This window comes from Giraffa tippelskirchi, chromosome 1, assembly GCF_054371585.1.
Source record: "Giraffa tippelskirchi isolate mGirTip1 chromosome 1, T2T-mGirTip1v1.2.pri, whole genome shotgun sequence".
Lineage (NCBI taxonomy): Eukaryota > Metazoa > Chordata > Mammalia > Artiodactyla > Giraffidae > Giraffa > Giraffa tippelskirchi.
Window position 1 is genome coordinate 19,331,418 of NC_137275.1, and position 12,750 is coordinate 19,344,167.

General features: G+C 42.4%; 1 protein-coding gene across 1 annotated transcript in view; it reads left to right on the forward strand.

Moving 5' to 3' along the window:
* LOC145515391 (uncharacterized) overlaps positions 1-12,750 on the forward strand; it is a 674,380-nt gene that overhangs the window by 36,434 nt on the left and 625,196 nt on the right. Inside the window, exons 2-3 of the mRNA XM_081515667.1 lie at positions 8,064-8,211; positions 9,397-9,604. The gene's annotated coding sequence lies outside the window, so the exon portion shown is untranslated. The remainder of the gene's footprint in view (positions 1-8,063; positions 8,212-9,396; positions 9,605-12,750) is intronic.

The window sequence follows — 12,750 nt, forward strand, 5'->3', positions numbered from 1 at the left end:
GCATGGAAATGAAGGAAAGTCAATGACTAGGCATTAAGACTGAGGCATGAGGGGACTTCCCTGGTGGTCCTGTGGCTGAGACTCTGCTCTCCTAAGGCAAGGGCCTGGGATTTGGTCCCTGGTCAGGCCTTCCCAGGTGGTGCTAGTGGTAAAGAACCCACTTGCCAATGCAGGAGACATAAGAGACATGGGTTTGATCCCTGGGTCGGAAAGATCCCCCGGAGGAGGGCATGTCAACCCACTCCAGTATTCTTGTCTGGAGAATCCCCATGGACAGAGGAGCTTGGCAGGCTACAGTCCATGGGGTCGCAAAAAGTTGGACACAACTGAAGCAATTAAGCACATACCCATATTTAAAAATTCAAACAACAGCAATAAGGTATTCCTGCCTAAGGTGACACAGCTGTCTCTTAGTCCATTAGAAACATACTCTCTCCCCAAAAAAGGGAGACCTAGGAAATGGCAACCCACTCCAGTATTCTTGCCTAGAGAATCCCATGGACACAGGGGCCTGGTGGGCTGCTGTCTATGGGGTCGCACAGAGTTGGGCATGACTGAAGTGACTTAGCAGCAGCAGCAGCAGCCTCCTTTCAGTTCATGCACCTGCTTCTGGGGAATGTTTTGTGTCTCTTCCCCTTCCCTGGATCACGAAGATTCCCTGGAGAAGGGAATGGCAACCCACTCCAGTGTTCTTGCCTGGAGAATTCTATGGGTAGAGGAGCCTGGTGGGCTACAGTCCATGTGGTTGCAAAGAGTTGGACACAACTGAACGACTAACACTTTCACTTTTTCACCCCCACCTAATTGGACCAAACTTACAGAACTGCATTAATCATCATTCTTTGGTCAATACACACTTTCATCTTTGCTTCTAAGTGATGTTCAAACTCTCCCTCCCCCTTCCTTCCCGATCCGGCATGCAGGGTCTTAGTTCCCTGACCAGGGATTGAACCCGCATCACCTGGATTGGGAGCGAGGAGTCTTAACCACTGGACCACCAGGAAAGTCCCCCAAACCTCCTTTAATTTTGTCAGAATCCCAATTTGATATCCTGTAACCTTTATAATCCTATAAAACTACATTATAAAGTTTGTTACATCCACCATACCTTATATAAAATAAGGAAAAGGTAGATGGAAAAATGTATCAATGAAAAAGTAACGAAAAATATATGTACAGCTACTACAATCCTCATTTATGTACCTGAGTATAATATTAGAGTTGGCATTTATAAATTCCTTTTTTCCCCTACCCATTCCATGTTCCCTTTGCTTTCAGCAAGCACCTCAGTGGTTGTGATTTTTTTACCTGGTGAGTCACCAACCCAAACATCCACCCCTGTTGAGTGTGAGCCTTTGCTTGGCCTGAGTATGCTGCTGCTACTGCTAAGTCGCTTCAGTTGTGTCCGATTCTGTGCGACCCCATGGATGGAAGCCCACCAGGCTTCCCTGTCCCTGGGATTCTCCAAGCAAGAATACTGGAGTGGGTTGCCATCTCCTTCTCCAATGCATGAAAGGGAAAAGTGAAAGTGAAGTTGCTCAGTCGTGTCCGACTCCTAGTGACCCCATGGACTGCAGCCTACCAGGCTCCTCCATCCATGGGATTTTCCAGGCAAGAGTACTGGAGTTGGAGGGGTAAGTCTTCTGTTAATTTTTATCAACAGGCACTGGAAGCCACCAGTACCTGGGTTCCAGATTTCATCCTCTGTAGCCTCAATGTTGTAGCCAGCATCACCCACTTCTCATCCCAGAACACGGTAGGTCTGTGTCTTCAGCCCCTCCTTGTCACTAGATTTTCTTTTTTTCGGGTGACAGATATGCTTATGTTATTTTTTTATTTTGACTGCGCAGCCTCTTCATTACCATGTGCAGACTTTCTCTAGCTGTGGTATTCAGGTTTCTCTTATTGCAGCACGTGAGCTCAGTTGCACTGAGGCATGTGGGATTTTAGTTCCCCCATTAGGGATTGAACCCATGTCCCTCTACATTGGAAGGTGGATTCTTAACCACTGGGCTGCCAAGGAAGTCACACTTATTTTATTTTTTGAGTGTAGCTATACCTTTGGCTCGCTTGCCCATGTGGGAGACATGAGATGCGAGTTCTATCCGTGGGTTGGAAAGTCCTCTGGAGGAGGGCATGGCAACTCACTTCAATACTCTTTCCTGGAGAATTCCATGGACTGAGGAGCCTGGTGGGCTACAGTCCATGGGGTCACACAGAGTGGGACATGACTGAGTGACTTGACACACATACTTTTGAAAGATTAAACTTTTCCCTGGTGGCTCAGGGGTGAAGAATCTGCCAGCAGTGCCAGAGATGCAGGAGACTCTGGTTCAATTTCTGTGTTGGGAACATCCCCTGGAGAAGAAAATGGCTACACACTCCAATATTCTTTTTTTTTTTCCAGACATTCATATTTATTAATGTAAACCTCCATTTTAAGTTGTGTACATGTTGGATCAGTAAAAATTTTCAGTGAAGCACTGCATCTTCCAAAGGACAAGGGTTTTAGGCTGCTGCTGCTGCTGCTAAGTCGTGTCCGGCTCGTAGCGACCCCATGGACTGCAGCCTACCAGGCTCCTCTATCCATGGGATTTTCCAGGCAAGAGTACTGGAGTGGAGTGCCATTGCCTTCTCCAAAGGGTTTTATGGATGAGTATTAATTTGGTTCCCATGCTGAAAGATATCTTTGCTAAGTTCCTTATGTATTTCTTTTTCTTTTAATCTTTTTCTTTTTTATTTTATTTTTTAATTAATTATTTTAATTGGAGACTAATTACTTTACAATATTGTGGTGGCTTTTGCCATACCTTGACATGAATCAGCCATGGGTGCACATGTGTCCCTCATCCTGAACCCTCTCCCTCTTCCCTCCCCATCCCATCCCTCACGGTTGTCCCAGTGCACTGGCTTTGAGTGCCCTGTTTCATGTATCGAACTTGGACTGGTGATCTATTTCATATATGGTAATATACATGTTTCAATGCTATTCTCTCAAATCATCCCACCCTCACCTTCTCTCATAGAGTCCAAAAGTCTGTTCTTCATATCTGTATCTCTTTTGCTGTCTCACATATAGGGTCATCATTACCATCTTTCTAAATTCCATATATATGCGTTAATATACTGTATTGGTGTTTTTCTTTCTGACTTACTTCACTCTGTATAATAGGCTCCAGTTTCATCCACCTCATTAGAACTGATTCAAATGCGTTCTTTTTAATAGCCAAGTAATATTCCATTGTGTATATGTACCACAGCTTTCTTATCCATTTGTCTGCCTATCAACATCTAGGTTGCTTCCATGCCCTGGCTATTGTAAACAGTGCTGTGATGAACATTGGGGTACACATGTCTCTTTCAATTCTGGTTTCCTCAGTTTGTATGCCCAGCAGTGGGATTGCTGGGTTGTATGGCAGTTCTGTTTCCAGTTTTCTAAGGAATCTCCACACTGTTCTCCATCCACTCCAATATTCTTGCCTGAAAAATTCCATGGACAGAGGAGCCTGGTGGGCTATGGTCCATAGGATCACAAAGAGTTGGACATGACTGAAGCGACTGAACACACACATTCATGCTCTTGGAAAGGAGGTGAGAATGGGCTTGACCCTGCTCTACCACACTGATAGACTGTGGCACCCACCCTGACCGCCCCTCCAGGCTGGCACACCCAGGCCGTGAGTGCTGGGCATATGGGCTGCCAAAGGCTCACAGCTGTGTCCTTCACTGTGAGGGGACCTCCAGTGCAGGGATCTGCCTTGCCGGAAGGTATACCTATTCCTGGCTGGGGTGGGGGGTATAAAAGCCCACCTCCTTTGCCTCAATCTGCAGCAACTATTGCAACTCCTGCTCTTCGTAGGATTGGCTGAGGTCTTAGTGGCAACTGCATGGTAATCGGCCCCTCCCTCTGCCTAGACCTGCCCTCTTTGCCTCCTTACAGGTGACATCCTTCCCAAGGACACACCCCAATAGCCCCCTGCACTCAGCTCTGCACCTCAGACACTATTTGGGAACTCTAAGTCAGACCGGAAGTTCACCAGAGAAAATATTCAGTGGCCTGCTAAAAATATCTGTACTTTGACTGGTATTGTGGACATATATTAAATTTTTTCCTGGCAAGCCTTCTCTTTTCTCTAATTGTTCTTCTTTCTTTTAGAAATTGTCATTCCATGTGGCCCCAGTCACATTGTTTATTACAGGATCTGTATGTAACCCTACTTTTTATAATTCCTCTTTTGGCTTTGTCTAGTCCAAACTAGAAATTCTGCTTCTTGCAACCAAATGTTCTAAGCTAGTTCACTGGGATAAAGCATTATTTTTATAAACGAGCAGATTAATAGGCTTGATTTATCATATTAACCTACAGCAGGTCAGCAAAGGGCAGTTTTTAAGATAGGATAGATGAATTAATATAAAATATTTGTATTTTTTCCTTAGCATGAAAATAGTGCATAATTGTTGTAGAAAACCTTGAAAGTAGGAGGGAGAAAAAAAATACTCTTCATTCCACTGCCTAGAAGTAGTTATTATTACTGTTTATTATTAACTTTTCTGTATCCTTCTAGTCTTTTATGTAAGGTTATATGTTTATGTATATCTATTTTCTTTGAGAATAGTGAGATCATACTATTGGTAAATTGCTTTAAAATAATTTTAATGTATTATAAACATATTTCATGTCATTAAGTACTCTTCTACCATGTTCTTTAATTTATTTTTAAAACTATAGTTGATTTACAGTGTTGTGTTAGTTTTAGGTATACAGCAAAGTGACTCCGTTATTTTTTCAGATTATATTCTATTATAGGTTATTATAAGATATTGAATATAAATTCCCTGTGCACTGCAGTAAATCCTTGTTGCTTCCCTATTTTATGAATTGGTGGTGGTGCTCAGTTTCTCAGTCATGTCCGACTCTTGCAACTCCGTGGACTATATAGCCCAGAAGGATCCTCTGTCCATGGAATTTTCCAGGCAAGAATATTGGACTGTGTTGCCATATTATGAATAGTGATTTGTATTTGTTAATTCCATATTCCATTCTCACCGCCTGTCCCCCCAACCATGTACTTTTAAATCGCTGCATACTACTGTCCTGATGTGCTGCTGTTAATGGAGTTGCAAGGAGTAGGACATGATTGAGTGACTGAACAACAACAATAACAGCAACAACTCGACTGTATAGTTGTATCATAATTTATTGACTCAAACTTAAATTTAGGTTGTTTCCAAGTTATTGCTGTCAGTAGTGATATAGTGAATGAGATCTTAAGATGAATTTTTGAACACAATTCCCAGAAATGTAATTGCTGAATTAAAATATCGATAGATTTTAAGACCTTTAACATGAATTACTAAGTTGATTTGTAAAATATTATATTACCATCCAGTTGCCAGCAGGGTATGAGAGTACACTTCTCTAATATGGGATTGTTTTCTTAAAAGAATTTTAACAATTTAATAGGCAAAATGATGTGTTCTTCCTTATCTCATATTTCTTTAATTACCAATAGATGAATGTATTTTCATATGTTTATCACCTCTATGTGTACATAGATATATGTGTGTAGACACACACATATACATATGTATGTATTTGTAAGTATGTGAATTGCCTATTATGTCCTTTCCTTAAATTTTTTGTGATATGTTGACATTTTTCTGTACAATGCAAATATCTTTTCCAGTTTGTCATTTGCCTTTTACTTTTGTTCATAGCGTCTTTTGATGTATACAGTCAATTTAATAATTGTTTCTTTTGTGGTGTCTGTTTTGCATGGGAAGGCCTCCTCAACCCTAGGGAATAGGGACTTTGATGGGAGGTGGGGGTCCTCTGTGGTGAGGGGGCAAAAGGGAGTAGACAGAAAGGTTGATTAAGCCTGCGGCTAACTCCACAATCCTGACAAAGGCTCTGGAATTGCGACTTCTACCTCCTTAATTTTACAGATGAAGAAGCAGAGGTCCAGGGAGAATAAAAAATAAGATTGAAGTGGCAGATTACAAAGTCCCCTAATACCAGCATTATCCATAAAGGGAGATATTACATTTTTATGAGAAATAATTAATTTAGTGTGGGTGAAAAGCAAAAAAAAAAAAAAAATCCTTTTGTGTTCTTTCCTATATTCTGCTGTTGGTCATAACATTGACATAAAGAATTTAAAATGCCCCTGAAAGCTGATTACATCTTCGCATGTAGAATTGATGGTTCTAATTTCTTTTTATTGATTGTGTAGCATATTATAAAAGCTGTATGGATGTCATGGTGCTTACCCAAAGCAAACTCACCAGAGCAATCATCATCCATCTATAATTGTTAACAGTGTCTACAAATTAAACTGGAGCGACTTGAAACTGAAGGGGAAGAACCGGCTATATAGTATTCAATATACAGCACTTTGTCTCGTTGGCTCAAGGAGTAGAAACAAACAGCAAATGATGGAATATTCCAGAAGCATGCTTTGCATCTATGAGGTGGAATATTAACTAATCTATAAGGCTGCCAGATTAAAAAAATAAAAATATCCACTTAAATTTGAGTTTCAGATAAACAGTGAATAATTTTATAGTAAGTATGTCCCACATAATGCATAGGACATACTTAACTAAAGAATTATTCACTGTTTGTCTGAAATTCAAAGTTAATGAAGCATCCTGCATTTTATCTGGCCACCCTAGCACTCGGGACCTTTTGTTACACACAGTGAAAACTAAACCTGTTGCATGCACTATGTGGGACTGGTTCGTTATCATTTCTCTTAACACTAGTCAAATGAACAAGGTACTTTCAAGGAAAAGTCCACCAAGAATCTCACAGTGTTGTGAAAATTAGCAATAAGAAGCAGAGACACTGTATTAGATTCCAAGGGCTGCTATGACAAAATACCCCAAGCTGGCGGTCCAAAATGACAGAATTTTATTGTCTCACACTTCCAGAAGCTGCAAGTCTGAAATCAAAGTGTCAGCTCCTTCTGAAATTAGTCGAGGGATCCTTACTGACCTCTTCCTAGCTTCTGGTGTGTATGTTAGTCGCTCAGTCGTGTCTGACTCTCTGCAACCCCATGGACTGTAGTCTGCCAGGCTCCTCTGTTCATGGAATTCTCCAGGCAAGACTACTGGAGTGGGTAGTCATTTCCTTCTCCAGGGGATCTTCCCGGCCCAGGGATAGAACCCGGGTCTTCTGCATTGCAGGTAGATGCTTTACCATCTGAGCTACTAGGGTGGTTTGCCAATAATCCTTGGTGTTTCTGGATTTACAGCTACATCACTTTTATTTTTAAGTAATTAAAAAAATTATTTTTTAATTTATTTTTGGCTGAGCTGGGTCTTCGCTGTTGTGCTTTCTCTAATTGCAGCAAGTGGGGCCTACTCTTTGTTGTGGGATGTAGGCATCTCATTGCAGTGGCTTCTTTTGTTGCAGAGCAGGGGCTCTAGGGTTCGCAGCCTTCAGTCATTGTGGCACATAGGCTTAGTTGCCCCAAGGCATTGTGGAATCTTCCCAGACCAGGGATCGAACCCGTGTCCTCTGCATTAGCAGGCAGATTCTTTCTTTTTTTTTTTTAATGCTACTTATTGGTTTTTTGTTTTGTTTTGTTTTGCCGTACATTGACATGAATCCACCATGGGTGTACAAATTTTGTTTTATTTATTTTTGACTGAACTGGGTCTTCACTGCTGCACGCGGGCTTCTCTCTAGTTACAGCAAGCAGGGGGCCACTCTCTAGTTGTATTGCGAGGGCTTCTCATTGCAGTAGCTTCTCCTGTTGTGGAGCACGGGCTCTAGGGTGTCTGTGTTTCAATATTTGTGGCACCTGTGCTCAATAGTTGTGGCTCCTGGGCTCTAGAGCACAGCCTCAGTATTTGTGTCTCAGGGGCTTAGTTTCTCTGAGGCATGTAGGGTCTTCCCAGATCAGGGATTGAACCCATGTCCCCCTGCATTGGTAGGCAGCTTCTGAACCACCGGATCACTAGGGAAGTCTGCAGCTACAGCACTTATCTCTGCCTCCATTGTCACATGGTATTCCCCTGTGTGTCTCTGTTTTCACATGGCATTTTCCTTTTATTAGGACACGAGTTATATTGGGTTCCTAAAGGAAATCAACCCTGAATATTCACTGGAAGAACTGATGCTGAAGCTGAAGCTCCAATACTTGGGCCACCTGATATGAAGAGCTGACTGATTGGAAATGACCCTGATGCTGGGAAAGACTGAAGGTAAAAGGAGAAGGAGGTGGCAGAGGATAAGGTGGTTAGATAGCATCACAGTGGACGTGAGTTTGAGCAAACTCCAGGAGACAGTAAAGGACAGGGAAGCCTGGCGTGCTGCAGTCCATGGGGTGGCAGAGTCGGACACGACTTAGTGACTGAACAACAACATACTGGGTTAGGACCCACTCTGATAACCTCATCGTGATTTGATTACATCTGTAAAGACCCTATTTCTGAATAGTCACATTCACAGGTCCCGGGGTGGGGTGGTGAGGACCTCAAGATAACTTCTTGGGGGGACACAATTCAACCTACAACAAGTATGATCACCTAATATCTTTCATTATATATAAAAAATTGCAAAGTAACTTTAACTGTCATTTTATTATTTGCTAATTCCAAATACAGATACTGACTGGGCAATCAGCTCCCATTCAATCATTCTTCATGGGAAAGATTTTCATTTTTCAATGAACAAGCAGAAATTTTTATTTGGGCTCTTTGAATTTAGCCTTATATGTTTGGCTTTTAACCCAAACTTGATGTTAGAAGGAGAAGGCTCTGGGGACTGCAGAAGTTTTTACTTCCCTGAACATAAGGTGAAATTTTTCCCTTACACTTTTTATTTTGTATTGGAATACAGCCAATCAACAATTTTGTGATAGTTTCAGGTGGACAGCAAAGGAACTCAGCCATGCATATACATGTATCCATTCTCCCCCAAACTCCCCTCCCATTCAGGGAGACACATAACATTGAGCAGAGTTCCCATGTGACTTTTGGTGCAATTGTCCCAGAAAGGGAGGGGGAGATGTTATAAAGCCTTCAGAAACTTTTACTTTCAAAACTTGTAGAGCATGTTTATGTTAATGTGCTTTGGAGGGGTCTTCAGACAACAACAAGGTCAGAGCAACTTCTTAGTGACAGCCAGCCTGTAAGGGAGAGGCTGAGCCAGCAGCAGAGGTGACTGTATAACATGTGAGTTTATGTATCAGCAACACAGAGGATACTTAATCAAAGACTAGACCAGTTCAGTTTTCTAGTTCGGAGTAAGTCAGGGAAAGAAGGACATTTGAATATTTATTTTTAGAAAGCTGATATGACAACATTAAAGAAAAATTTGAAAAAATTACCCTAATCTCAGAAGCCTTATACAAATATGTTCATTTCTGTGATTTTCCACTCCTTTAGTAATATAGTGATACACCACTTAGAATCCACCTGCAAAGTGGGTTCAATCTCTTGGTTGGGAAGATCCCCTGGAGAAGGAAATGGCAACCCGCACCAGTATTCTTGCCTGGAGAATCCCATGGACAGAGGAGCCTGGCAGGCTACAGACCATAGGGCTGCAAAGAGTTGGATATGACTGAGCGACTAAGCACGTACATACCATTTTAAGGTTGGTGTTTCCTCATGACAAAGCAAAGCATATTTTTGTAAATTAAAATTTGAAAATAGAGACCACCCAATTTTAAAAGACATCTTCTACTTGGGCCTGTTATGTAAAAAGATTACAATAAAAATGTTAAGTTGTTTGACATGAAAAATACGGTTGATCTGTTATGACAGGGACTTTGGTTGTCCTTGAGGAGGATTGATTGTCTTAAGTGCAAACTCATGATTCAGATTTACAGATGTTTAACCTCACAAACTTAAGTCTAGATGTAAGAAATTTTTGTATTTCCCAGGATTTTTAGTGTAATTTGCAGTAGGAAGAGCTGCTTTTTGAAATGGATTCATCTCTGATATGTGAATATTTTTCACGGTGTATTCTTAGGCAACTGCTATGAGTCACTAGAATTGAGTTTCTCTGACAGTTTTCATGTGGTAATCAGAGTAGTGTATTTTCTTAGCTGACTCATTGGAAAAGACCTTGATGCTGGGAAAGATTGAGGGCAGGAAAAGAAGGGGGTGACAGAGGATGAGGTGGTTGGATGGCATCACTGAGTCAATGGATATGAGTTTGAGCAAATTCGGAAGATAGTGAAGGATGGGGAAGCCTGGTATGCTGTGGTCCATGGGGCCACAAAGTCGGACATGACTGAGTGACTGAACAACAACGTATTCTTGGCAAATCCTGATCCAGTAGACCTTTAGATGCTGGGGTATTTCCAAGATAGGGAGGGTGTTGATAAAGTCGTAGAGAAGTGATAGGGGAGCCTGTTCACATCTCTTCTTCGCCACGTTTTATTATTATTATTGTTATTATTTTTTACACATTTTGGCCTTGCCATGCAGCGTGTGGGATCTTAGTCCCTGACCAGGGATCAAACCTGTGCCCCCTGCATTGGAACTGTGGAGTCTTAACCACTGGACTGCCGGGGAAGGTGTCAGCCACATTTTAAAGCTGAACCATTGGTTGGCTCAACCCCCTCCCATCATTCACTTCCTCTGCTTCACCTTTTCTGGTGCCTCAAAGCTAGTGCCACAGAAGCCACTTATGTATCCACCCCAACCTTGCCCAAGTTCAGAGCCAGTCCCCATCGAGACAGGACAGGCACTGTGTCAGGTCCCTTACTCTCTGCTTAGCACTAGTCATTTTCCTAAACCCGAGACGTGAGGACTCTTGGAGGCCCCTGCCCCATGCCCTGGTTCTCTTTTGTTGTCAGCCTAGGTTTCATGCTTCAGTGACTACTCAGCTCCTACACGCTCTTCTCCATCCTGTGTGTGCAGTGACCTGGTCTGACTGTCAGCTTTGGTGTCTGTTAGCTTGTCTTGTTCTTGCCAAGCCTTCTCCCCAGAGCCAGGATGGGTAACCTAAGCTGTGCTTCCATGGGGGGGTAGCATAAGCTCTGCTTTGCCCTGGAGAAATGTTATCATGTCCTTCTGAAATCTTTCTTGACCCTGGATTTACAGCTCCTGTTCTCCACCCACATGCTGAGTAGCCTCCTGCAGTCTTTTCTTTTAAAAAAAATTTATTTGTTTGTTTGTTTATTTTTATCTGTGCTGGCACACAGGCTTTCTCTAACTGGGGAGAGTGGGGGATGCTCTCTAGTTGTGGTTCCAAGGCTTCTGCTTGTGGTGTCTTGTTGCAGCTAGAAGGCTCTAGAGCACTGAGGGCTTCAGTAGTTGTGGTGCATGTGGGCTTAGTTGCCCCACGACATATGGGATCTTAGTTCCTGTTCCAGGGATCTAACCCATGTCCCCTGCATTGGCAGGCGGATTCTTAACCACTGGACCTTCAGGGAAGTCCCGCTGCAATCTTCTCTTTAACTGCCTTGATGGAGCTTTGTTTCAACCACTCATGTTCATTCCATTGTGTCCAGCCCATGTTCCTTTGCAGACCGGGTCTGTTTCAGGTAACCATCCTAACCTGGTTCTGAGACATATCTATGGTGTCCTTAACCCCTTTCCTTCCTGCTGAGAGACTCCATCTGTCTGATATTGAGTTCTGAGACATAATAAGATGGGCCCACTGCTTATGAACCATTTGTGGATTTTTGTCTTGAGATATTGAGTCTCTCCAGGTTCTTTCCATTTCTGTATTACCTGTTCAGAACTGTGGTGGAGACAGCTTATAGCACATGCGGAAAGCTTTTGTTAATTGAATGCATGGCTGATTGAATGAATGAATGAATGAATGAACAACCCATTGAAGATCATTCAGCTGAAAAATTCAATGCTCAGGTAGGATTTTAGCCAGCAGTCACTCACAGTAGACAATGGAAAAGCTGGGATTCAAAACAACTTCTGCTTGGTTTTAATGCCCATAGGAAAATGCCAAAAGTGACAGCTAATTGATGTAGTGGAAGAACTACTCATAATTTTCTCCCTAGCTAGGGAGTGTTTCAACAGCTCAAGAGGATGTGTTGATAGGTTTTTAACCTTATTACATGGCTTCTGGTTTTATTGATTGCGTCTTGGAGCATCGACTGTGAACTATTGGACTTCTGCGCTATCAGTGATTATGTTGGAGAAATGGCAGTTGCTTCATGTATGAGTGACGCAAGCAGTGTGTGATGCTTCTGCGATGGCAGTGAAAGAAAGGGTTCTCTTGAGAGAGGCCTGGAAGGAGAACAGCACCCAGTGGGGTTCGAGACTTGCTTAGTCCTGTGGTTATGTTGTAACACACGGCAAAAATGTCCCCAAACAACAATTCGGATGTTTTGTTATCATATCTCAGGGCAGACCTGGAACAAGGATGTTTCTTTTATCCTAAGAAGGTCTTAGGAAGGTGTTTGGAAGCTCCTGTATATGCCCCAGTGCTTGAGATACTCTGTGCAGAGGCTCGAAATCTGTTCTTTTTTTATTTGGCTGCACTGTGTCTTAGTCACGGCATGTGGGATCTTCTTTAGGGCATGAAATTAAAAGACACTTGCTCCTTGGAAGTAAAGCTATGACAAATCTAGACAGCGCATTAAAAAGCAGAAACATCACTTTGCCGACAAAGGTCCTTATAGTCAAATCTATGGTTTGTCCAGTAATCATGTACGGATGTGAGAGTTGGACCAAAGAATTGATACTTCCGAACTGTGGTGCTGGAGAAGACTCTTGAGAGTCCCTTGGACAGCAAGGAGATCGAACTAGTCAATCCTAAAGGAAATC